The following is a 26585-nucleotide window of genomic DNA, read 5'->3' as shown; positions in this document are numbered from 1 at the left end:
GCTCATCTAAGATGGACTGATGCAAAGTGGAAAAGTGTTCTGTGGTCTGACGAGTCCACATTTCATGAGTACCACAGGAACAGTGCTATGTTGGTAATAATTCAAATAAAATAAGACATACATAGAACACGTTATAATAGGAGTAGTGAAGTGAAGTGAAGTGAATTATATTTATATAGCGCTTTTCTGTAGTGACTCAAAGCGCTTTACATAGTGAAACCCAATATCTAAGTTACATTTAAACCAGTGTGGGTGGCACTGGGAGCAGGTGGGTAAAGTGTCTTGCCCAAGGACATAACGGCAGTGACTAGGATGGCGGAAGCGGGGATCGAACCTGGAACCCTCAAGTTGCTGGCACGGCCGCTCTACAAAAAGTGACTGTTTTAAAACCACTACAATGTTCCTTCATACTGTCCGTACGGTGTAAGCGAAAGTGAAATTTAGAAATCCTTCATGCTGCAGTGGCAATATTTACAGGAGGATGCCAGTCCCCTGAACTTGTGCCTCTGTTTAAAATGACTAAATCGTCTTTCTGAGATTTAGTCTAATGAGTAGATTATGAATGGAATAGAAAAAATAAAATATACTCTGACAAAATATCCAGAAATTTTACTTAAGTAAATGTAGCATGTTACTACTCACTTCTGAGTACGGAAATCTATTTAGTCAAGTTTAATGTCCTCTTAACTCTGCAGCAGACCCTAGGGCCCCACTAAACTCTCCAATCTCTGCCAGGTTTTTTTTTTTGTACATTTGATTTTTGATTTTGATTTGATTTGATTTTTATTAAGGATCCCCATTAGCTGGTTGCCTCAACAACCCACTAGTCTTCCTGGGGTCCACAATTCAATACAATTACAAGTAAAAGCATATAATTATAACTACACAATACAGAAAAAAATAAAAGCATTAAAAAAAACAAGCAAACAATTTAAAGTCACAGAATAATAATTACCATATAAATATAACTACACAATATAAAACCAAACAAATCATCAACGAGCAAACTAATTTAAAAACTCAGATAAAATATTACTCTCTTTTTAAAAACTTGTTTACTTTCAATGCTGGTGAGAATTCGAGGCAGGTTATTCCAGAGCGATAAAGATCTATAAATAAAAGATTTCCGCAAAGCATTCTTCCTGGGACGAGGGAGTACAAAATGCCCCTCACTGGATGCCCTGGTATTGTGATTATGTATAGTGCTACTGTGAACTATTTGGGCCATGAGAAAAGCAGGAGTTTTACTACCGGTTACTGATTTGAACAAATAAGAGTATTAGCCAACAACCTGTTCTGCACTGTTAGCCAGGAAAGAGAAGCATGCATTTGGTTCACATTTGGTTACATTAGAAGGGTTCAGCTTGTGTTGTGCTTATTTCAATAAAAGACTGTTTCCCTTTTATAAGTGATAGTACAACCACATTCATAGGACGTTACTGACACCTAGTGACCTGTCACTATATATACTGTGAATCTTTGGGTGCTTAACGATCCGATCCGATTCCAAATCCTGGGGTGACGATTCTATCCAGAATTGATTCTCGATTAAAGCGATTCTCGCAATGTATTGTTAGTAGAGATGTCCGATAATATAAATGCTTTAAAATGTAATATCGGAAATGATCTGTATCAGTTTTTTTATTATCGGTATCATTTTTTTGTTTTTGTTTTTTTATTAAATCAACATAAAAAACATAAGATACACTTACAATTAGGGCACCAACCCAAAAAACCTCCCTCCCCCATTTACACTCATTCACACAAAAGGGTTGTTTCTTTCTGTTATTAATATTCTGGTTCCTACATTATATATCAAGGGATACAGTCCGTAAGCACACATTATTGTGCGTGCTGCTGGTCTACTAATAGTTCTAACCTTTAACAGTTAATTTTACTCATTTTCATGAATTACTAGTTTCTATGTAACTGTTTTTATATTGTTTTACTTTCTTTTTTATTCAAGAAAATGTTTTTAATTTATTTATCTTATTTTATAATTTTTTTTAGAAAGGACCTTATCTTCACCATACTTGGTTGTCCAAATTCGGCATAACAATGTGTTGATTCCACGACTGTATATATCGGTATCGGTTGATATCAGTATCGGTAATTAAGAGTTGGACAATATTGGAATATCGGATATCGGCAAAAAGCTATTATCGGACATCCCTAATTGTTAGGTATAATAATTATAGTAAAACTTTTTCACAACAGGTTACAGGTGAAAAAAGCCCTTTCTGGTTGCATGGAGATGGCCTAAAAATGTCTTTTTAAAATGGCTTCTTATTCAAAATAATTTAAAAAATATATATAAATAAATAATAAATAAATAAATAAATAAAATATATATTTATTTTTTGTATATACGTAAGGTCAGGAAAAAACACGGAGGCTATTTCATCCCATAAACTCCCCTGAAGAGCAGGGAAACCTGCGAAACAGGCTTGTAGGGATGAAATAGCCTCCACGTTTTTTTTCCTGACCTAACGTATATTCCGCTCTACCTCGGTATTGAGCACTGTATATTTTTTTGTGCATATTTTATATTAGAATCAGGATAAAAATATATATATATCATCATTGATATATAAACTATCAGACTGCGTGGTCGGTAGTAGTGGGTTTCAGTAGGCCTTTAACGTCCTCTACGAGCTGTCGTTACGTCCGCTTTTCATCCATTCTAACAACGTGCCGGCCCAGTCACAAGATATGTGCGACTTCTGTACGCACACACACACGTGAATGTAACGCACACTTGATCAACAGCGATACACGTTACACTGAGGGTGACCGTATAAACAACTTTAACACTGTTAGAAATATACGCCACACTGTGAACCCACACCAAACAAGAATGACAAACACATTTCGGGAGAACATCCGCACCGTAGCATAACATAAACACAACACAACAAATACCCAGAACCCTTTGCAGCTCTTCCGGGACGCTACAAGGTGTGTGTGGGGTGTGTGTGTGTGGGGGGGTGGTGGGGGGGTTGGTGGTAGCGAGGGGTGTATTTTGTAGCGGCCCAGAAGAGTTCATTCTGCAAAGGGTTCTGGGTATTTGTTCTGTTGTGTTTATGTTATGTTACAGTGCGGATGTTCTCCCGAAATGTGTTTGTGAAGTGAAGTGAATTACATTTATATAGCGCTTTTTCTCAAGTGACTCAAAGCGCTTTACATTGTGAAACCCAATATCTAAGTTACATTTAAACCAGTGTGGGTGGCACTGGGAGCAGGTGGGTAAAGTGTCTTGCCCAAGGACACAACGGCAGTGACTAGGATGGCGGAAGCGGGGATCGAACCTGCAACCCTCAAGTTGCTGGCACGGCCGCTTTACCAACCGAGCTATACCGCATTCATTCTTGTTTGGTGTGGATTCAAAGTGTGGCGTATATTTCTAACAGTGTTAAAGTTGTTTATACGGTCACCCTCAGTGTAACGTGTATCGCTGTTGATCAAGTGTGCGTTACATTCACGTGTGGGTGTGCGTACAGAAGTCGCACCTATCTTGTGACTGGGCCGGCACGTTGTTAGAATGGATGAAAAGCGGACGTAATGACAGCTCGTAGAGGACGTTAAAGGCCTACTGAAACCCACTACTACCGACCACGCAGTCTGATAGTTTATATATCAATGATGAAATCTTAACATTGCAACACATGCCAATACGGCCGGGTTAACTTATAAAGTGCAATTTTAAATTTCCCGCTAAACATCTATTTATGATGACGTATGCGCGTGACTTCAATCGTTGAAACGGAAGTATTCGGACACTTTGTATCCAATACAAAAAGCTCGGTTTTCATCGCAAAATTCCACAGTATTCTGAACATCTGTGTTGGTGAATCTTTTGCAATTTGTTTAATGAACAATGAAGACTGCAAAGAAGAAAGCTATAGGTAGGATCGGTGTATTAGCGGCTGGCTACAGCAACACAACCAGGAGGACTTTGACTTGGATAGCAGACGCGCTATCCGACGCTAGCCGCCGACCGCATCGATGATCCGGTGAAGTCCTTTGTCGCTCCGTCGATCGCTGGAACGCAGGTGAGCACGGGTGTTGATGAGCAGATGAGGGCTGGCTGGCGTAGGTATATAGCTAATGTTTTTAGCATAGCTCTGTGGGGTCCCGTAGCTAAGTTAGCTTCAATGGCGTCGTTAGCAACAGCATTGTTAAGCTTCGCCAGGCTGGAAAGCATTAACCATGTAGTTACAGGTCCATGGTTTAATAGTATTATTGATTTTCTGTCTATCCTTCCAGTCAGGGGTTTATTTCTTTTTTTTCTATCTGCAGTTAAGCACAATGCTATCACTTTAGCTCCGTAGCTAAAGTGCTTCACCGATGTATTTTCGTGGAGATAAAAGTCACTGTGAATGTCCATTTTGCGTTCTCGACTCTCATTTTCAAGAGGATATAGTATCCGAGATGGTTTAAAATACAAATCCGTGATCCACAATAGAAAAAGGAGAGAGTGTGGTATCCAATGAGCCAGCATGTACCTAAGTTACGGTCAGAGCGAAAAAAGATGCATCCTGCACTGCACTCTAGTCCTTCACTCTCACGTTCCTCATCCACGAATCTTTCATCCTGGCTCAAATTAATGGGGTAATCGTTGCTTTCTCGGTCCGAATCGCTCTCGCTGCTGGTGTAAACAGTGGGGAAATGTGAGGAGTTTTCAACCTGTGACGTCACGCTACTTCCGGTACAGGCAAGGCTTTTTTATCAGAGACCAAAAGTTGCGAACTTTATCGTCCTTGTTCTCTACTAAATCCTTTCAGCAAAAATATGGCAATATCGCGAAATGATCAAGTATGACACATAGAATGGATCTGCTATCCCCGTTTAAATTTTAAAAAATAATATCAGTAGGCCTTTAAAGGCCGTGCCTTTAAGGCACGCCCCCAAGACTGTGGTCCGGGTGGACTACGAGATATAATGACTGATGAACACCTTCGTTGGATAATGAAGGTTGCCTCAGCTCAAAGCCTGAGCCCCGACATTAATGATCTAGCATCCAAGAAAAGATGCCAGATATCTGGCTTGGGCACATCAGATTAGATCAGTGTGTTGCAAACTGAGCAGTTTAAAGTCCTGAATGGTTGGTTTATTCATTGTTATTTTATTTTCAAATTTATTAGTCTGTGGAAAAAGTTAATGTTGATATTTACCTCAGAAGGCTGCAAATATAAAAGATGCATTCAATTTGTATTTAAATTGTATTTGATATGCCATTGATATTTTTTAATTATTATTATTATTATTTGAAACTCGATTTTGCATGTCACTATAAAGTTATATAAGCCTTGCTTGTTCAATATTCAATGCAAAACTTGTTTGGGTCCCTATAAACCCTTGTGTGGTGTTCATATTGTTGTTACTCAGCCAGTGTTTGTGGGTCTGATGGACCCGTTGCATTTTGTGGCTTTTAATGCCTCACAATCAAACACTTTTATGTTAAAATACTGACTTATCCCAAAAAACATCTGTAATGAAGTGCTTCGAGAGGCTGGTAAAGGAATACATTGTCTCCAGACTTCCCCCCACATTCGACCCATACCAGTTTGCTTATCGCCCTAACCGCTCCACAGAGGACGCCATCTCCTCTGCACTCCACCTGAGCTTAGAACATCTGGAAGGAAAGGACACACACGTGCGGATGTTGTTTCTGGACTTCAACTCGGCATTCAACACCATCATCCCGCAGCACTTGGTGAGCAAAATGGCCACCCTTGGATTCAGTACCCCCCTATGCAACTGGCTGCTTGACTTCCTCACAGACAGACCCCAGTCTGTGAGAGTGGGCAACAACACCTCCAGTGCCATCTCCCTGAGCACCGGCTCCCCCCAGGGCTGCGTCCTGAGTCCGCTGCTGTTCACGTTGATGACCCATGACTGCTGCGCCAGGTCCACTACTAACCACATTGTGAAGTATGCGGACGACACGACAGTAGTGGGCCTCATCCGTGACAACAATGACATGGACTACAGGGAGGAGGTGAAACATCTGGTTGACTGGTGCAGAACCAACAACCTGGTCCTGAACGTCGACAAGACCAAGGAGATCATTGTCGACTTCAGGAAGCACCAGTCCAGCCACACTCCACTCTTCATTGACGGCACAGCGGTGGAGATAGTAAGCAGCACCAAGTTCCTGGGGGTGCAGATAACTGACAATATGACCTGGTCCCTACACACCGGAGCTCTTGTAAAAAGAGCTCAGCAGCGCATGCACTTTTTGCGTGGGATGAAAAGAGCACAGCTCCCTCCCCCCATTCTCAGCACATTCTACAGAGGCACTATAGAGAGCCTACTGACCAATTGCATCTCTGTCTGGACTGGAGCCTGAAGTGCCTCAGACTGGAAGTCTCTCCAGAGAGTGGTGAGGATGGCGGAAAAGATCATCAGGACTCCTCTTCCTCCTATCCAGGAGATCGCAAAAAGCCGCTGCCTGACCAGGGCTCAGAAAATCTGCAGAGACTCCTCCCAACCCCACCAAGGACTGTTTTCACGGATGGACTCTAGAGAGACGTCCACAGCCTCTGTAGCAGAACCTCCAGGTTCTGTAACAGCTTCTTCCCTCAGGCCGTAAGACTCTTGAACGCATCATATTAATTCCCTCAATTCCCCCCAAAAATGGATGAACTCGCTGGAATATAAAGACAATATAACATACATCCATAAACGTAGATGCATATGCAAAAGTGCAATATATTTATCTTTACAGTAATCTATTTATTTATATCTGCACCTTATTGCTTTTTTATCCTGCACTGCCAACCAGCTAATGCTACAAAATGTCGTTCTTATCTGTACTGTAAAGTTAAAATTTGAACGACAATAAAAAGTAAGTCTAAGTCTAAGACCCACAAACACTGGCTGAGTAACAACAATATGAACGTTGCATGGAAATTTCTCTGCCAGTTTCTGCATCCCACAGGGATTCTTCTTTTGTGTTTCTGCACCTGTGCTTCCCACACGGTTGCAACATTATTTGTCAACACTGTCTGCTCTCATTTTCTCGCACATTTGACCCTCTGATGTTCTGTGTACCTACACTCTGTCCTCCCCGTCTAGGCCTGCTCTGTGTGTGTGTGTGTGTGTGTGTGTGTGTGTGTGTGTGTGTGTGTGTGTGTGTGTGTGTGTGTGTGTGTGTGTGTGTGTGTGTGGGCGTGTGGTACACAGAACATCAATTTCCACACTTCTATTAGCCCCGGGTCCAGTGGACCCGAACATCTTATATGTAATAGAAATGTGTGGGGGGTGTGTATGGTGTGTGTTCATTAAATATGTATTCTGATATATGTTCTTCACAGAAAATGAGCCAAAGCCAGTGAGTCTCAGTTTGAAAAATTAATTAATTGTATCATTTTTATTTTAATAAAAATCGAAAACGGGTCCCACAGACCCGAACACCACACAAGGGTTAAAAGGTTAATTTGTTCAACCTTGGCCTGCGGATTTGTTCAGTTTTTAAAATTTTGGCCCACTCTGTATTTGAGTTTGACACCCCTGCCTTAACACAACAAAACAAAACATGGATTTAACTGATTGTTGACGCTGGGCAAAATTGAAACTATGACCATGAAAATCCTTAGTCAAAGCTCACATCTCTCGTATACAAAGAAACAATTCTAGTTAATGACATAATCACAAAATGTTCCTCGAATCCTTGAATTTATGTTTACAACCATGGATTCCATTGTAAACCGAACAATATTTATGTGCTAAACAAGTAGAGCGACAGAAGGTTTGCGAGTAAAAATCAGTTTTAGGGTTAAACGAGTCCAATAAAGGTGAAAATGAATTAGGGGAAATGCATTGTTTGCTAATACAATTGTCTGTGATTGGGTCAGAGGTTCCGATCAGGGCTTTGAATTCAATCTTGCGTTGCTTAAACTAGCCCGAGGGTTCGCCCGCATGAGCAGAGCGGATCAATACAATCAAATCATGTATGCGTATGCTCAGTGACACCTGTGGCGACAGTGACACAACACACACACACATTACTTATTTTAGTGCGGCTATAAAAGAATCACAAGGCCAAAAGGCGTTGATTATGCAACTGTCTAAGTTAATTATGTGTTGATTACCCAGTTGTCCTTTACAACAGGCGGCGACACACATTGCTCCCACAGGGAAAAATACAGTGTGGTTGTCGGATAAGAGAGACGGATGAAAGGGCGACACGAAGCAAGGAAATGTTTGGATCTTCGGCTGTGAAGCAGTCAGGTTTAACCCTGCAGAACCGACCACACTATGCTGCACGACTGGGCGATTGTATGATTGTGATCATTTCCAGGTTTTAACCCGATCACACATGGTGTGAATATCCGTAGCAATAGCCAATCAGAGTCAACCTTTTCCTGCTCAACTGGTTTTTACAAGGTACCTCAGAAGTAAACAAAATCCCAGATAGGAACAGGATGACCGCATTTCTGAAGTCAGTGAAGTAACTGTTAGCCATGACTTGGAGTTGTCCAGGGTCCTGTGATTTCTTCATTAACAGAATCCCGGACAGGATCGCAGATCGACCACACTATGCTGTACAACTGGGTGATGGTACGATCATGATCGTGATCATTTCCGGGTCGAGTATATGTTAACCCGATCAAAAGTGGCGTGAATGTCCGTAGCAACAGCCAATCAAAGTCAACCTTTCCCTGCCCAACTTGTTTTTATAAGGTATCTCAGAAGTAAACAGAATCCAAGATGGGAACAGAATGACCGAACTGCTGAGGGCAGTGAAGTAACTGTCAGCCATGACTTGGAGTTGTCCAGGGTCCTGTGATTTCCACATTCACAGAATCGCGGACGGGATCGCAGAATCAGCCAATAAAAAACATAATCTACTGGAAAGTCACTGAAAATTACGTATCAAGATTGAATTGAGGATAAGGAATGTTTGTCTGGAGAAATTGTGTATACTTACATCTGTTGAGCCAGGGTCCAGGGACACTGACAGTCAGATCTCAGGGTGCCTAAAAACTACAGAGCTGTTTACATGAAAGAAGATCCTTCTCCGACCCTCTGTTGGCGTCCCGATGGACTGGACCCACACATGATCTATTAATGTCACAATTCAAGAACTGTACCCACTCCACATCCATTGCTCCCCACGTCTGCAGCCCCTTCCCAAGGTTCCTTGTGTTTTCCCAGTCATACCAAACACTATAAAAATGGCACCCATTACCTCCCTGCTTGGCACTCAGCATCAAGGGTTGGAATTGGGGGTTAAATCACCAAAAAATATTCCCGGGCGCGGCCACCGCTGCTGTTCACTGCTCCCCTCACCCCCCAGGGGGTGAACAAAGGGATGGGTCAAATGCAGAGGACAAATTTTACCACACCTAGTGTGTGTGTGTGACAATCATTGGTACTTTAACTTTAACTATTGCTAATACTAGTCAGTTGGCTGTTTTGAATGCCGCAACTTAAACATTTGTATTAGTAAGTCAATAATAACTTCACAGCTAATGGTTTAGCTTGAAAACAATAAGTATTTATTCTAAATTTGTGCCATGTTCAATTGAGTTAAACTATTGGTACGATGTTATGTTACTCTGCTTTTCTTGTTTAATTTGCTTTGCTATTTACTCAGTATGTTTATTAAATGTTTAACTAATCTCTAGTTTCTTAAATTTTTACCACAAATGCTTTGAAACTGGCTGGAAGGTTAAAAAGAATATACTATTTTATGATAATTCGGATGGTATGAAAAAAAAATATCGTAATAAGTATTTCAGGCCATATTGCCCAGCCCTACTAACAACATTCTAACTACTCAGTGGAAATTGACCAACATTTTCTGAAAAAAGTCTCCAAAGTTAGGCGTTCAAATATCATGCAATAAAATACCCACACACGCGAAAGATAGACCCTCCAGGAATTCAAATCCAACCTATTCAACTTTGCAACTTTGTCCAAACCCCACAACTCCCACACACACTTTGGCCAAAGTCGCCATTTTCTCCTTGCATCCAGGTTGGCCTTTGTTCGAGGAAGTGCCGATTTCAGATTCTTGGTTACCCAACTTAATCTATGCATGGAACTCGTTCGGGGCCCAATGCTAATGACAATGGGACAATATAAAAACAAGAAGGAACCAACTTCAACTTTATAGAGAATGTCTTTGACAGAAAAGAATACAACGCTATATTTTCATCAAACATGAGATCAAGACAAAAGTACCAGTGGCTACTCTGTTAGGTACAGTTGAAACATAATATAAATAATAAATAACATGGTGAAAACAAATAACAATGAGCAAAGCCTCTCGAGGGAGGGCCGACGGCGGCCGATGATCTTCTCCGCTGGCCTGGTCACCCTCTGCAGGGCCTTCTTGTCTGCAGCAAAGCATGTAAAAAACAGTTACGCAGTAAAAAGGCGTAGAGGAGGTCCATTTGTTCGTCACTGGATGGCAAGCACACATGTTCCTCTAATTCCAGAGTAGTTTTTGTCTTTATTCCCAGGATGTGTCAAGACCAGGTTGGACAGAGCACCTCGGCAGAGGTAAATCAACAAGATTTTTAAGTTTTCTTGCTTAGTTTGTGCTTTAACCTTCTTGTTATTTTGCACTGGTAAATTATTTCCTCAAGATTTTAATGTAGACTACGTCATTGAAAGTCAAAGTAGTGGCTGGTTTCCTCCAAACACGCCAAAGAGTTCTATCTTTGTCTCATAAAATCAGATTGTTTTGTTTCTCACGGTCCGAGAGTCTTTCAGGTGCATTTTGGCAAACTTTTTACTAAGAAACGTCTTCCGTCTGGCCACTCTACCATACAGGCCTGATTGGTGGATTGTCCTTCTGGAAGGTTCTCCTCTCTCCACAGAGGAATGCTGTACTTCTGAAAAGTGACCAAAGGGTTCTTGGTCACCTCCCTGACTAGACTAAGAAGAATGCAGCAATGTACAGCGACATCCTGGATGAAAACCAACACTTCCCATCTGACCTGAGGGAGCTTGAGAGGTGTGGCAAAGAGAAATGAGAGAAAGTGCCCAAAGATACTTATTTATAATAAAATTTCAAAAAATAAAAATTAAAAAAAATCACATTTTCATTATTGTCCGTGGAATTTTTTGAACAAATATGAATTTATTCCATTTTTTTTAAATAAGGCTCTAACATAACAAAATGTGAAAAGGTTCTGGAAGGTTCTCCTCTCTCCACAGAGGAATGCTGTACCTCTGAAGAGTGACCAAGGGGTTCTTGGTCACCTCCCTGACTAGACTAAGACGAATGCAGCAATGTACAGAGACATCCTGGATGAAAACCAACACAACCCATCCGACCTGAGGGAGCTTGAGAGGTGTGGCAAAGAGGACTGAGAGAAAGTGCCCAAAGACATTTATTTGTAATAAAATTGCGAGAAAAAAATTAATATATATTCATTATTGTCCGTGGAATTTTTTGAACAAAAATTAATTTATTCCATTTTTAAAATAAGGCTGTAACATAACAAAATGTTAAAAGGTGAATACTTTACCGCTTTACTTTACCGCTGCGAATACTTTCCGGATGCAACGTAGCAGCATAAGCTAGTTAGCGCTCTGTGATCACGATGCAGCTAAAAGTAGTTCTTCAGCGGTATTGTTGGTGGTTTTTGGGTCATTTTTTTAAATAGTGCATAAAACGTATGTGTTCTTGTCTTCCATAAGGATTGTGAATGACTCCATAAAAGTGCAGTTTAAGTCTGTCATTGTGCCCCAAAAGAGTGAAACGTGATATTCCACGTAAAGTTTGAATGCGGTGTATGTTGCACCAAATAGATTTATAAGAACAAACTAGTATATCTATTCTATTCGCCTTACATGTCATCTTTCCCTCTATCCTCACTAACCCTCCAGTTCATGCCGCTGAAAACCAACCCCACTGCATGATGCTGCCACCACCATGTTTCACTGTAGGGAATATGCATGCATCTATCGAGATGAGGATAAAAGGACCATAATGCCACTCTGCATTAACTGTCAAAAAAATCTAAGTGCACATCCATGTCTCGTGCGGGCGACCACGGTGGAAGCGCGTGTTTGAACATCCTGGCACTAACAGACTTTCAATCCATCTAAACGGGGTGGTTATAATAATATTAGGGCTGTCAAAACTAACAACTCATGTGATTAATCACAAAAATGATCGTATTAATCATGAACACGCTTAAATTAATCAAGCAATTTATTTTGAGCGTACAAGTTGTTTTTCCTAAATCGCAACACGGTCAGTGAACAGACCCCTCAGGCCATGGCAGAGGTGCCATTCAACTAGTTGTAAGTCCATGTGCCGTCCCAAAACTTATGAAAATATTTTGTGAAGGTGGAAAAGTTAAAAAGTGTTGCTTTGAGCAAATTTTAATTATGCAAGCGAAGAATCACCTGTGATTAATCATGAAGAATCCGAATTCCAAAATGGTTTGACAGCCCTAAAACAATGTTTAATCTGTTATTGTTCACACCCAGAAATCACTGCACGTAAGCGATGATATTACTGACCTTGGATCAAGGATATCACCACATGGGCTCAGGAACTCTTCAGAAATTCACTGTCAGTAACTACAGTTGGTCGCTACATCTGTAAGTGCAAGTTAAAACTCTACTGTGCAAAGCGAAAGCCATTTATGAACAACACCCAGAAACGCCGCCGACTTCGCTGGGTCCGAGCTCATCTAAGATGGACAGATGCAAAGTGGAAAAGTGTTCTGTGGTCTGACGAGTCCACATTTCAAATTGTTTTTGGAAACTGTGTCCTCCGGACCAAAGAGGAAAAGAACCATCCGGATTGTTATAGGCCCAAAGTTCAAAAGGTGCCATTCAACTAGCAGTAAGTCCATGTGCCGTCCCAAAACTTACTAAATTATTTTGTGAAGCTTGAAAAGTTACAGAGTGTTGCTTGGAGCAAATTTTAATTATGCAAGTGAGTAATCACCTGTGATTAATCATGATGAATCCGAACTCCAAAATGGTTTGACAGCCCTAAAACAAAGTTTAATCTGTTATTGTTCACGCCCAGACACTCACATCACCATGGCAACTGGATTGACTCGGCCTTGTGAAGTGTACATTGAAATGTCATCTTTTTCATGGATTTCAATGACAAGTGTAAGTAAAACAACCAAGAAAGATGAGTGTCCTAGCAGGTAATGAGCCCACCTTCATTCGTGAACATGTGGAGTGGGCGTGTCCGGAGGCAGAATGGGACAACATGAATACGAAGGATGTGCATACTTTGGAGCGCTTAAAAACTTTTAAGCAATGACAGGCAAAAAGGCCCATTAATATTCTTTTATTATTAAACTAAACTTTTGGAATGCTCTCCCTCTGAATGTCAGAGCGACAACATCTCTCGTTACTTAAATCTTCTTTGGAAACTCATTTATTTGGGCTGGCGTTTGACACAAGCTGAGCTGGGTTTATGGATGAATATTTTTATTTGTTTATTTGTATCCATTTTAACTGTGTTTTATATGTAGATGGTTTTGTATTTATTGTGATGTATATGTTTTTTTTATATTTTTTAATCTTAAAGACTTTAGTTTTTTTCCACTATTTTTTATGAATTTAAACTATATTTTATATGTAGAATGTTTTGTATTTGTGATTTATATAATTTTTTAATATTTTTCAATCTTTTAAGGTTTTGGTTTTGTTTTTTCACTATTTTTATCCATTTTAACTGTGTAGAATGTTTTGTATTCATTGCGATTTATATTATTTTGAATATGTTTTACACTTTTGTTTTCTTCCCACTATTCGTATCCATTTGAACTGTGTTTTATATGTAGAATGCTTCGTAATTATTGTGATTTTTATTATTTTTTAATCTTTAAGGTTTTTTTCTCTCTCACTATTTGTATGCATGTTAACTGTGTTTTATATGTAGAATGTTTTGTACTTATTGTGATTAATATTGTTTGGAATGTTTTCTATTCTTTTTAAGCTTTAGTTTTTTACTCCCTGTTTTTATGCATTTTAACTGTGTTGTATATGTAGAAAGCTTTGTTTTTATTGTGATTTACATTATTTTTTAATATTTTTTAAATCTTTTACGCTTTTGTTTTTTTCACAATTTTTATCCATTTTAACTATGTTTTGTATGTAGAATGTTTCGTATTTATTGTGATTGTTATTATTTGTAATATTTTATGCTTTTAATTTTTTCACAGTATGTATGCATTTTAACTGTGTTTTATATTTAGAATGTCTATTGTGGTTAATATAATTTTTATTTTTTAAATATTTTACGCTTTTGGGTTTTTCCCCCACTATTTATATCCAATTTAACTGTGTTTTAGATGTAGAATGTTTTGTATTTAATTGTGATTTGTATTATTTTTTATATTTTTGATTCTTTACACTTTAGTTTTTTTCACTATTTGTATCCATTTTAACTGTGTTTTATTTGTAAAATATTTTATATTTATTGTGGTTTTTATTATTGTTATATTTCTTAATATTTTATATTTTTGTTTGTTTGCACTATTTTATGAATTTAACTGTGTTTTATACGTCAAACGTTTTGTGCTTATTGTGATTTTGATGATCATTACTACTTTTAATATTTTACTTTAGTTGTATTTTATACAGCTTTTTGGTGCAGAAGTCTCTTTTAGAAATGGGCTACATAAATATATCTACCTTGACCTTGACCTATTATTGTAGTTGCATATTTTTATTCCATCTTTTGCATTAACAGCTGCTTGGTCTTTAGGTGAAACATAGTTGTCTATAAAATAATAATACTAAAATATTCATACTAATATTAACAATAGTGTGGATAAATAAAGCAACCATGTTTGAGCCGAAAACACAGATTTTTAAAAGTACTTCTTTTAGGAGATAAGTAGTATTTTAAAAGGAGGACATGGGTAAACAGCAAGTCTTAAGCCAGGAAAGGTAATAACAAACTAGTTGAAAAATGTGCAATGAAGAAGGAGAACAGATGGTTTGAGAGCAAGGTGATGAATGAAGAGCAGACAAGTCTCAAGGAAAGGAAGGAAGGAGGCAGATGGTCCATACAACTTTGGCCCAGATGGGCTCACTTGAAGTGACGCAGGTAAAAAAAACAACAGATACACACCTGAATAAGTCCATCTTTCACCTAATCAACAAATCCATCATCACATTTTCAACTCAGCAAAATAAAAGTGGTTTCCTTGACTCAGTGTAGGGTTGCACTGATTTTAAAGGGGAACTGCACTTTTTTTTGTAATTTTGTCCGTCATGGATGGATTTGCAATCCTTATGTGAGACAAGAACAAGAACAAGAATGTTTTTATTTGCTTTTTTATTACATTCTAAATCGTAAAATACTGCAAGTATGAGGTAGCTAACAATGGAACTAATAGGAGTCATCTATTGGGCGCATAAAGCCCTAAAAAAACATTCGAAAAACCACCAACAATACTCCATTTACATGTCGTATTAGCACTATTTTTACTATAGGTTCTGCCGCCGAGGAACTACTTTTAGAGCTAACTAGCTTATACTGCTATATTGACAAACTTAGCTGCTGCATATCCTCCGAGTTGGTGAAAGTTAATTCTAGATAATAAATCATGTCGCTCACCTGGATAGTAGAAGGTTGTGTCCATAATCCACAAGTTGGTCAATTTTGACATCCAATTTAGACTCAGAGATGGCAAGAAAGACATGGAAAAAATATATATACTTTTTTTAATTCTTCGTGAGGTGTATGATACATTTTTCATCTAAACCTGAACCGGAAGATATAAACATCCCAGTGAGAGCAGACATTATACAGTATGTGATTGGATCATCAACATAGTCTTTGTTGTCACTCATGAAGTCTGCCGTGATTAGTAGTGATTAGTTGTGATGCGTCTGTGAAATTAATACGCCACTTAAACTGATTTTCTTTAATAAAAAGGGCATAAAACGTAAAACAATACAACTTTATGTCGACAGTTACTGTAGATCTGAAGTTGCTCTAAAGATTTGCACTGAAAGTAAAACATAAAACAAAATAATGTATTACTAATTTTTAACACTTTTATGCGTAGGGCCCTTTTTGATCCCTGGGGATTTTAGTGTGATTTGTGTTTTACATTTCTAACAAAAAACGCCTTTGCTTGAAAAATAATTAATCAAAATCAATGTTACAAATGATTTATTACTTCACGTCCAAAATTCCACTTTTAACATCTATAGGGGGAACGGATTGCATATTTTGGGTTGTTGCCCTAAATACAGGATTTTCTTTAACAAAAAGGGCATAAAACATTAAAAAAATTTAAAAAATTAACTTTATATCAAAAGTTACTGTAGATCTAAAATAAATCTAAAGATGTAAGCGCTGAAAGTGAAATTACTTATTTTTAACACTTTTATGCATGGGACCCTTTTGGATCCCTAGGAATTTTAATGTGATTTTCTTTTTTTCTAACAAAAAACTGTCTTTGCTCAAAAAATTATAATGAATCAAAATCAATGTTTTTACAAATTATTTATTACTTCATGTCTAAAAAGGGGCAAAGGTTTGCATATTTTGGGTTTTTGCCTTAAAAAACAGGATTTTCATCATAAAGCGTAAATGATAAAACTTCATATCGACAGTGACTGTAGATCTAAAGTTGCTTTAAAGATTTAAGCGCTGAAAGTTAAACATAAAATAAAATAATGTATTACTTATTTTTAACACTTTTATGCGTGGGACCCTTTTGAATCCCTGGGGATTTTAATGTGATTTTTTTTTTCTAACAAAAAACAGCTTTTTAAAAAAAAAAAAAAAAAAATCAGACTCAATGTGACAAATAATTTTTTACGTTGCATGTAAAATTCTACTTTTAACATTTTTAGGGGGAAAACGTTGCATATTTTGGGTTTTTGCCTTAAAAACAGGATTTTCTATAACAAAAAGGGCATAAAACGTAAACAAATAAAACTTTATATCAACAGTTACTGTAGATATGAAGTTGCTCTAAAGATTTAAGCACTGAAAGTAAAATATTAAAACAAATATATTGTATTACTTATTTTTAACACTTTTATCTGTGGGACCCTTTTGAATCCCTGGGGATTTTAGTGTGATGTTTTTTTTTCTAACAAAATACTGTCTTTGCTGTAAAAATAATAATCAATCAAAATCAGTGTTACAAATTATTTATTATTTCACGTCTAAAATTCCACTTTTAACAAGGCGATTTTTTCTTAAAAAACTAAATTTTCTTTAACAAAAAGGGCATAAAACATTAAAAAAATATATAACTTTATATCAACAGTTACTGTAGATCTGAAGTTGCTCTAAAGATGTAAGCGTTGAAAGTAAAACATAAAATAAAGAAATGTATTACTTATTTTTAACACCTTTATGCGTGGGAGCCTTTTGGGTCCCTGGAAATTATAGTGTGATTTTTTTTTTAAAAACTTTTCTAACAAAAAAACACCTTTGCTCAACAAGTAAAAATGAAACCAAATCAATGTTGTAACAAATGATTTATTACTTCAAGTCTAAATTGCCCCTTTTAACATTTTTAAGGGGAATGGATTGCATATTTGGATTTTTCCCTTAAAAAACTGGATTTTCCTTAACAAAAAGAGCATACAACATTAAACACTGTAAATAATGGCAAACACCGTAGATCTGAAGTTGCTCTAAAGATTTAAGTGCTGAAAGTAAAACATAAAATAAAATAATGTATTAATTATTTTTAACACTTTTATGCCTGGGACCCTTTTGGATCCCTGGGGATTTTAGTGTGATTTTTTTACTAACAAAAAAACTGCCTTTGCTCAAAAAATAATAATGAATCAAAATCAATGTTATGTTAAATTATGTATTACTTCACGTCTAAAATTCCACTTTTAATACTAGGGGGAAAGGATTGCATATTTTGTGGTTTTGCCTTAAAAAGCAGGATTCCCTTTAACAAAAAGGACATGAACCATAACATTTTTATTTATTTTTTATGTCAACAGTTACTGTAGATTTGAAGTAGATCCAAAGTTTTAAACGCTGAAAGTAAAACAAAATAAAATAATGTATTAATTATTTTTAACACTTTTATGCATGGGACCCCTTTGGATCACTGGGGGTTTTAGTGTGATTTTTTTTTTCTAACAAAAAAACTGCCTTTGCTGTAGAAATAATAATGGATCAAAATCAATGTTATGACAAAGTATTTATTATTTTACGTCTAAAATTCCACTTTTAACATGTTTGGGGGAAGGATTGCATATTTTGGGTTTCTGCCTTAAAATACAGGATATTCTTTAACAAAAAGAGCATAAAATATAAACATATAATACAACTTTATATTGGCAGTTACTGTAGATCTAAAGTTGCTCTAAAGATTTAAGTATTGAAAGTAAAACAAAATAAAATCACATATTACTTATAAATAAATAATAAATGGCAGTTACTGTAGATCTGAAGTTGCTCTAAAGATTTAAGTATTGAAAGTAAAACAAAATAAAATCACATATTACTTATCTCAACACTTTTATACGTGGGACCCTTTTGAAACTCTGGTGATTTTAATGCTTTTAATTTTTTTGTAACAAAAAACTGCCCATGCTGTAAAAATAATAATGAATCAATGTAATGACAAATTATTTATTACTTCACATCTAAAATTCCTTAACATTTTTAGGGGAAAAATATTGTATATTTGGGTTTTTGTCTTAAAATAAGGATATTCTTGAAACAAAAAGGGCATAAAACATGAAAAAAAAAAACATTTTATATCAGCAGTTACTGTAAGTCTGAAGTTGCTCTAAAGATTCAAGCGTTGAAAGTAAAACAAAATAAAATAATGTATTACTTATTTTTAACACTTATGCATGGGACCCTTTTGGATCCCTAGAGATTTTAGTGTGATTTTTTTTTTTTAAACAAAAACACAGCTTTTAAAAAAATATTATGATAATAATCAAAATCAATTTGTGACAAAATATTTACTACGGCACGTCTAAAAAAGGATTGCATGTTTTGGGTTTTTGCCTTAAAAAATAGGATGTTATTTAACAAAAAAAGCATACAACTTAAAAAAAATTTAAAAAATAAAATAAAAAAAAACTTTATATAAACAGTTACTGTAGATCTGAAGTAGATCTAAAGATTCAAATGTTGAAAGTAAAACAAAATAAAATAATGCATTACTTATTTTTAACACTTTTATGTGTGGGACCCTTTTGGATACCTGTGAATTTTTGTGATTTTTTTTTTCTAACAAAAAACTGTCCTTGCTCAAAAAAAAATTATGTATCAAAATCAATGTTGTTACGAATTATTTATTATTTCACGTCCAAAATTCCACTTTTAACATTTTCAAGAGGAAAGGATTGCATATTTTGGGTTATTACCTTAAAAACAGGATTTTCTTTAACAAAAAGGGCATAAAACATTTTAAAAAATACAACTTTTGTTTGACAGTTACTGCAGATCTGAATTTGCTATACAGATTTAAGCGCTGAAAGTAAAACAAAATAAAATAATGTATTACTTATTTTTAACACTTTCATGCGTGGGACCCTTTTGGATCCCTGGGAACTTTAGTGTGATTTTTGTTTTCATATCTAACAAAAAAACGCCTTTGCTAAAAAAATAATGATACATTAAAATGAATGTTGTTACAAATGATTTGTTACTTAACTTCTCAAATTCAATTTTTAAAACATTTTAGGCACAAAGGCTTGCATATTTTTGGTTTTTGCCTTAAAAAACAGGATTTTCTTTAAAAAGAGCATAAAACATGAAGAAAAAAAACGTTATCTCGACAGTTTCTGTAGATCTGAAGTTGCTCTAAAGATTTAAGTGTTAAAATTAAAACAAAATAAAATAATGTATTACTTATTTTTAACACGTTTATGCGTGGGACCCCTTTGGATCACTGGGGATTTTAGTGTAATTTTCTTTTTTTTCCAACAAAAAAACTGTGTTTGCTGTAAAAATAATAATGAATCACAATCAATGTTTTTACAAATGATTTATTACTTCAAGTCTTAAATTCAATTTAGAAAATTTTTAGTTTTAAAATTAATGTTGTTACAAGTGATTTATTACTTAACTTCTCAAATTCAATTCTTAATAAATTTTAGGGGCAAAGGCTTGCATATTTTGGGTTTTTGCCTTAAAAAACAAGATTTTCTTTAACAAAAAGAGCATAAAACATAAAAAAAACGTTATCTCGACAGTTACTGTAGATCTGAAGTTGATCTAAAGATTTAAGCGTTGAAAGTTAAAAAAAATAAAATAATGTATTATTTATTTTTAACACTTTTATGCGTGGGACCCCTTTGGATCCCTGGGGATTTTAGTGTAATTTTCTTTTTTTTTCCAACAAAAAAACTGCGTTTGCTGTAAAAAATAATAATGAATCAAAATCAATGTTTTTACAAATGATTTATTACTTCATGTCTTAAATTCAATTTAGACAATTTTTAACACTTATGTGTGGGACCCTTTTGGATCCCTGGGGATTTTAGTGTGATGTTTTACTTTTTTATAACAAAAAACTGCCTTTGCTGTAAAAATAATAATGAATCAAAATCAATTTTACAAATTATTTATTACTTCAAGTCTAAAATTCCACTTTTAACATTTTACGGGGAAAGGCTTGTATATTTTGGGTTTTTGCCTTAAAAAACAGTATTTTCTTTAACAAAAAGGGCATAAAACATAAAAAAAAAACCTAAAAAAATAAACTTTATATGGACAGTTACTGCAGATCTGAAATAGATCTAAAGATTAAAGAGTTGAAAGTAAAACAAAATAAAATAATGTATTACTTATTTTATCACATTTTAATGTGTGGGACCCTTTTGGATCCCTGATAATTTTAGTGTGATTGATTTATTGATTGATTGATTTATTTAAAAAAAAAAAAAAAAAATAAATCAATATCAATCTGAAGATTTAAGCGCTGAAATTAAAACATAAAATACAATAATGCATTACTTATTTTTAACACGTTTATGCGTGGGACCCTTTTTGATCCCTGGGGGTTTTAGTGCATACTTGACAACCCTCCCGATTTTTCCCGGGAGACTCCCAAATTTCAGTGCACCTCCCAAAAATCTCCCGGGGCAACCATTCTCCCGAATTTCTCCCGATTTCCACCCGGACAACAATATTGGGGGCGTGCCTTAAAGGTACTGCCTTTGGCGTCCTCTACAACCTGTGGTCACGTCCGCTTTTCCTCCATACAACCAGCGTGACGGCCCAGTCACATAATATATGCGGCTTTTATACACACATAAGTGAATGCAATCCATACTTGATCAACAGACATACAGGTCACACTGAGTGTGGACGTATAAACAACTTTAACACGGTTACAAATATGCGCCACACTGTGAACCCACACCAAACAAGAATGACAAACACATTTTGGGAGGACATCCACACCGTATCACAACATAAACACAACAAAACAAATACCCAGAACCCCTTGCTGCACTAACTCTTCCAGGACGCCCCCCACAACCCCGCCCCCACACGTCAACCCCGCCCAACCCCCCCAACCCCTCGTCTCCCGAATTCAGAGGTCTCAAGGTTGGCCAGTATGTTTTAGTGTGATTTTTTTTTTTCTCCAACAAAAAAACTGCCTTTGCTGTAAAAATAAAAATGTTTTTACAAATTATTTATTACTTCAAGTCTAAAATTCAATTTTTTAACATTTTTAGGGGGAAAGGATTGCATGTTTTCTTTAACAAAAAGGGCATAAAACGTAACAAAAAACAAAAAAAACTTTATATTGGCAGTTACTGTAGATCTGAAATAGATCTAAAGATTAAAGTGTTGAAAGTAAAACCTTTTGGATCCCTGATCATTTTAGTGTGATTTATTATTATTTTTTAACAAAAAAACTGTCTTTGCTCAAAAACATAATAATACATCAAAATCAATCTAAAGATTTAAGTGCTGAAATGAAAACATAAAATACAATAATATATTACTTATTTTCAACACTTTAATGTGTGTGACCCTTTTGGATCCCTGGGGATTTTAGTGTGATGATTTTATTTTTCCCCCAACGAAAAAACTGCCTTTGCTGTAAAAATAATAATGAATCAAAATCAATGTTTTTACAAATTATTTATTACTTCACGTCTAAATTTCCTCTTAGCATTTTTAGGGGGAAAGGATTGCCTATTTTGGGTTTTTGCCTTAAAAAACAGGATTTTCTTTAACAAAAATTATATCGACAGTTACTGTAGATCTGAAATAGATCTAAAGATTAAAGTGTTGAAGGTAAAACAAAATAAAATAATGTATTACTTATTTTATCACATTTTAATGTGTGGGACCCTTTTGGATCCCTGAGAATTTTAGAATTTTTTTTTTTTTTTTTTTTTAACAAAAAAATTGTCTTTGCTCAAAAAATAATAATAAATCAAAATCAATCTGAAGATTTAAGCGCCAAAATTAAAACATAAAATACAATAATGCATTCCTTATTTTTAACACTTTTATGCGTAGTACCCCTTTGGATCCCTGGGTATTTTAGTGTAATTGTATTTTGTTTCAAACAAAACAACTGTGTTTGCTGTAAAAATAATAATGAATCAAAATCAATGTTTTTACAAATTATATATTACTTCACGTCTAAAATTCAATTTTTAACATTAGTAGGAGGAAAGGATTGCATGTTTTGGGTTTTTGCATTAAAAAACAGTATTTTTTTTTTAACAAAAAGGGCATAAAACGTAAAAAAAAACGTTAAAAAAAACTAAAACATTTATATCGGCAGTTACTGTAGATCTAAAATAGATCTAAAGATTAAAGTGTTGAAAGTAAAACAAAATAAAATAATGTCTTACTTACTTTATCACATTTTAATGTGTGGTACTCTTTTGCATCCCTAAGAATTTTAGTGTGATTTATTTATTTTTTTTAACAAAAAAACTGTCTTTGCTCAAAAAAAAAATCAAAATCAATCTAAAGATTTAAATGCTGAAATTAAAACATAAAACACAATATTGTATTACTTATTTTTAACACTTTTATGCGTGGGACCCTTTTGGATCCCTGGGTATTTTAGTGGGATTTTTGTTTTTTCCCAACAAAAAAACTGCTAAAAATTCTTAACATTTTTAGGGGGAAAGGATTGCATATTTTGGGTTTTTGCCTTAAAAAACAGGATTTTCTTTAACAAAAAGGGCATAAAACTTACAATTTTAGTGTCATTTTTAAAAAATATATTATTTAAGAGCATGAGTCACGCTGCTTGGTTCGTACATTTGAAATTGTGACAGGACAGCAAGTCTTGTGAATGGTGAAGTTTTATTCTAGTCGCTCGACATGGAGAGAGAGAGAGAGAGAGAGAGAGAGAGAAAGAGAGAGAGAGAGAGAGAGAGAGAGAGAGAGAGAGAGAGAGAGAGAGAAAGAGAGAAAGAGAGAGAGAGAGAGCCACTGTACAGAAGAGCTCCTGTGAAGTTCACACAAAAAATATTGTTTTTCCTCTTCCTCATGTATAATCCTCCATGATGATGAATTCCAGTCATTTACAGGTGACGTTTACAGGTGTGTTTCCTAATCATATTCAAAATAGTTCCTTTAAACGTCTTTCAGGAATTTGTACCCAAATTAACAGTTTGTTTTGTTTCCCTTACAAAAAGCGTTTCTTACAGCAAACCATAAAGAAAAGAGTATCTTTGGAGGGAGAGCCGACTCAGTCTTTGTTTTTTTTTTCCTCTCCTTTTCTGCAGTGTTTTTGTCGTGTTGGCCGGCGGAGTCCTGGCTCGACGAGGAGGAGGAAGAGAGAAGCAGCGCTGGTGATACTTTTTTTTTTTTTTTCTAAATTCTCACCTGCCACGGAGGAAGAGCAAGGATGTCCTGCCACGCCAAAACCCAGCCTTGACCTCTGACCTGGGGGCCTGATAATGACCCGACGAGCCAATGAGGGGAGAGGGCCACAAGGTCAGGACCCGCACCACCCCACCCCCACCCCCCAAAGAAGCAGCAGCATCACTGTGTCTAACAAAGAGTGGGTCTGAAGGAATTGTTTTTCGCCTCATTCCTGTGAGAATCCTGCGTGTGACTAGACTATCCAGGACTGGCTGCAGTGTGCTCAAACAACCACCAGGTATCATCTCTTTCAGACTTACAGTAGGGAAGGGGTTAATTTGGCCCCATTCCTGGGTGGATCCATCGTTTTGCAATGCAGTCTGCTGAACATGATGGAAAGCGCCACTCTACATGGCAACCGACGGTGTGGTCAACTATGGAATTGCCACAAAACACATTTTAAGACAGATTTTCTTAACCATTAACAACATGTGTTTCTCAGCCGTGGTCCATACTCAGTTGTAATACACTTTTCCACCACTTGTGGCAGTAAAGTAAATATCAAACAGAAACAAATCTGCAGCAAATTTTTCGAAGCGCAACAATTATGACTAAAATGGTAAATCTGTATTTTCATTTGCACTTTAATCCTATCAACAATTTACCTAAAGATATCAATCATTTTTACAATGCAGTCTGCTGAAAATGACAGAAAGTTCCAGTCTACATGGCAACTGACACGGTGGTCAACATTGGAATTGCCACAAAACATATTTCAAGACAGTATTTTTAACCTTAGGGCCGCCAAACAACATGTGTTTCTCAGCTGTGGTCCGTACTCAGTTGTAATACACTTTTCCACCACTTGTGGCAGTAAAGACAATCTCAAACAGAAACAAATCTGGAGCTATATTCCGAGTTGTTTTCTTAAGCGCAAAAATGATGACTGTTTTTGCATTTGCATTTTAATTGTATTGACAGTTTACTTAAGAAATATATACATATTTGCAATGCAGTCTACTGAAAATTATGGAAAGCGGCACTCGACATGCCAACTGACACTGTGGTCAACGTTAGAATCACCACAAAACACATTTTAAGAGAGTGTTTCTTAACTATAGGGCAGTTAGCGCCCCCTAGAGGACCGCCAAAGAATATGTGTTTCTCAGCTGTGGTCCGTACTCAGTTGTAATACACTTTTCCACCACTTGTGGCAGTAAAGACAATATCAAACAGAAAAAATCTGAAACTACAGTCAGATAAGTTTTTTTCATCGCAAAAATGATGACTAAACTGGTTAATCTGTATTTTCATTTGCACTTTAATTCAATCGACAGTTTACTTAAGAAATAAATCAATCATTTTTGCAATGCAGTCTGCTGAAAATGATTGAAAGCACCACTATACATGGCAACTAACGCAGGGGTCAACTTTGGAATTAATCAATCAATCAATCAATGTTTATTTATATAGCCCTAAATCACAAAAGTCTCAAAGGGCTGCACAATCGCCACAAAACATATTTCAAGACAGGGTTTCTTAACCATAGGGTCGTGAGCGCCCTTCAGTTGTGGTCCACACTCAGTTGTAATACACTTTTCCACCACTTGTGGCAGTAAATACAGAATCAAACGGGAAAAAATCTGGAGCTAAAGTCCCAGTACTTTTCTTAAGCGCAACAATTGTGACTAAAGTGGTGAATCTGTATTTGCATTTGCACTTTAATCTTATTGATAGTTTACTTAAGAAAAATATCAATAATGTTTGCAATGCAGTCTGCTGAAAATGATGGAAAGTGCCGCTCTACATGGCAAATGACGCTGTGGTCAATGTTGCAATCGCCACAAAACACATTTTAGGACAGTGTTTTTAACCATAGGGCTGCCAAACAATATTTTTTTCTCACTTTTCCACCACTTGTGGCAGTAAAGACAAAATCAAACCAAAAAAAATCTTGAGCAAATTTTTTAAAGGGCAGAAATTATGACAAAATGTTTTAATCTGTATTTTCATTTGCACTTTAATTCTATCGGAAGTTTACTTAAGAAATATATCAATCATTTTTGCAATGCAGTCTGCTGAAAATGATGGAAAGCACCACTCTACATGGCAACTGACGCAGGGTTCAATGTTGAAATGTGTTTCTTAACCATAGAGCCCTGAGCGCCCCCTAGAGGGTTGCCAAACAATATGTGCTTCTCAGTTGGGTTCCATACTCAGTTGTAATACACTTTTCCACCACTTGCGGCAGTAAATACAATATCAAACAGAAACAATCTGAAACTACAGTCAGATACATTTTGTTAAGCGCAAAACTGATGACTAAACTGGTTGATCTGTATTTTCATTTGCACTTTAATTCTATCGACAGTTTACTTAAGAAAGATATCAATCCTTTTTGCAATGCAGTCTGCTGAAAATGATGGAAAACGCCACTCTACATGGCTGTGGTCAACGCTGGAATCGCCACAAAACACATTTTAAGACAGTGTTTTTAACCATAGGGCCGCCAAACAATGTGTTTCTCAGTTGTGATCCGTTCTTAGTTGTAATGCACGTTTCCACCACTTGTGGCAGTAAAGACAATATCAAACGGAAGAAATCTGAAACTACAGTCAGAGAAGTTTTTTTAAGTGCAAAAATTATGACTAAAGTGGTGAATCTGTATTTTCATTTGCACTTTAATTGTATTGACAGTTTACTTAAGAAAGATATCAATCATTTTTGCAATGCAGTCTGCTGAAAATGAAGGAAAACACCACTCTACATGGCTGTGGTCAACGTTGGAATCGCCACAAAACACATTTTAAGACAGTGTTTTTTTTAACCATAGGGCCGC

Source organism: Entelurus aequoreus, linkage group LG06 (assembly GCF_033978785.1).
Source record: "Entelurus aequoreus isolate RoL-2023_Sb linkage group LG06, RoL_Eaeq_v1.1, whole genome shotgun sequence".
Classification (NCBI taxonomy): Eukaryota; Metazoa; Chordata; class Actinopteri; order Syngnathiformes; family Syngnathidae; genus Entelurus; species Entelurus aequoreus.
This window is presented reverse-complemented; position numbering follows the sequence as displayed.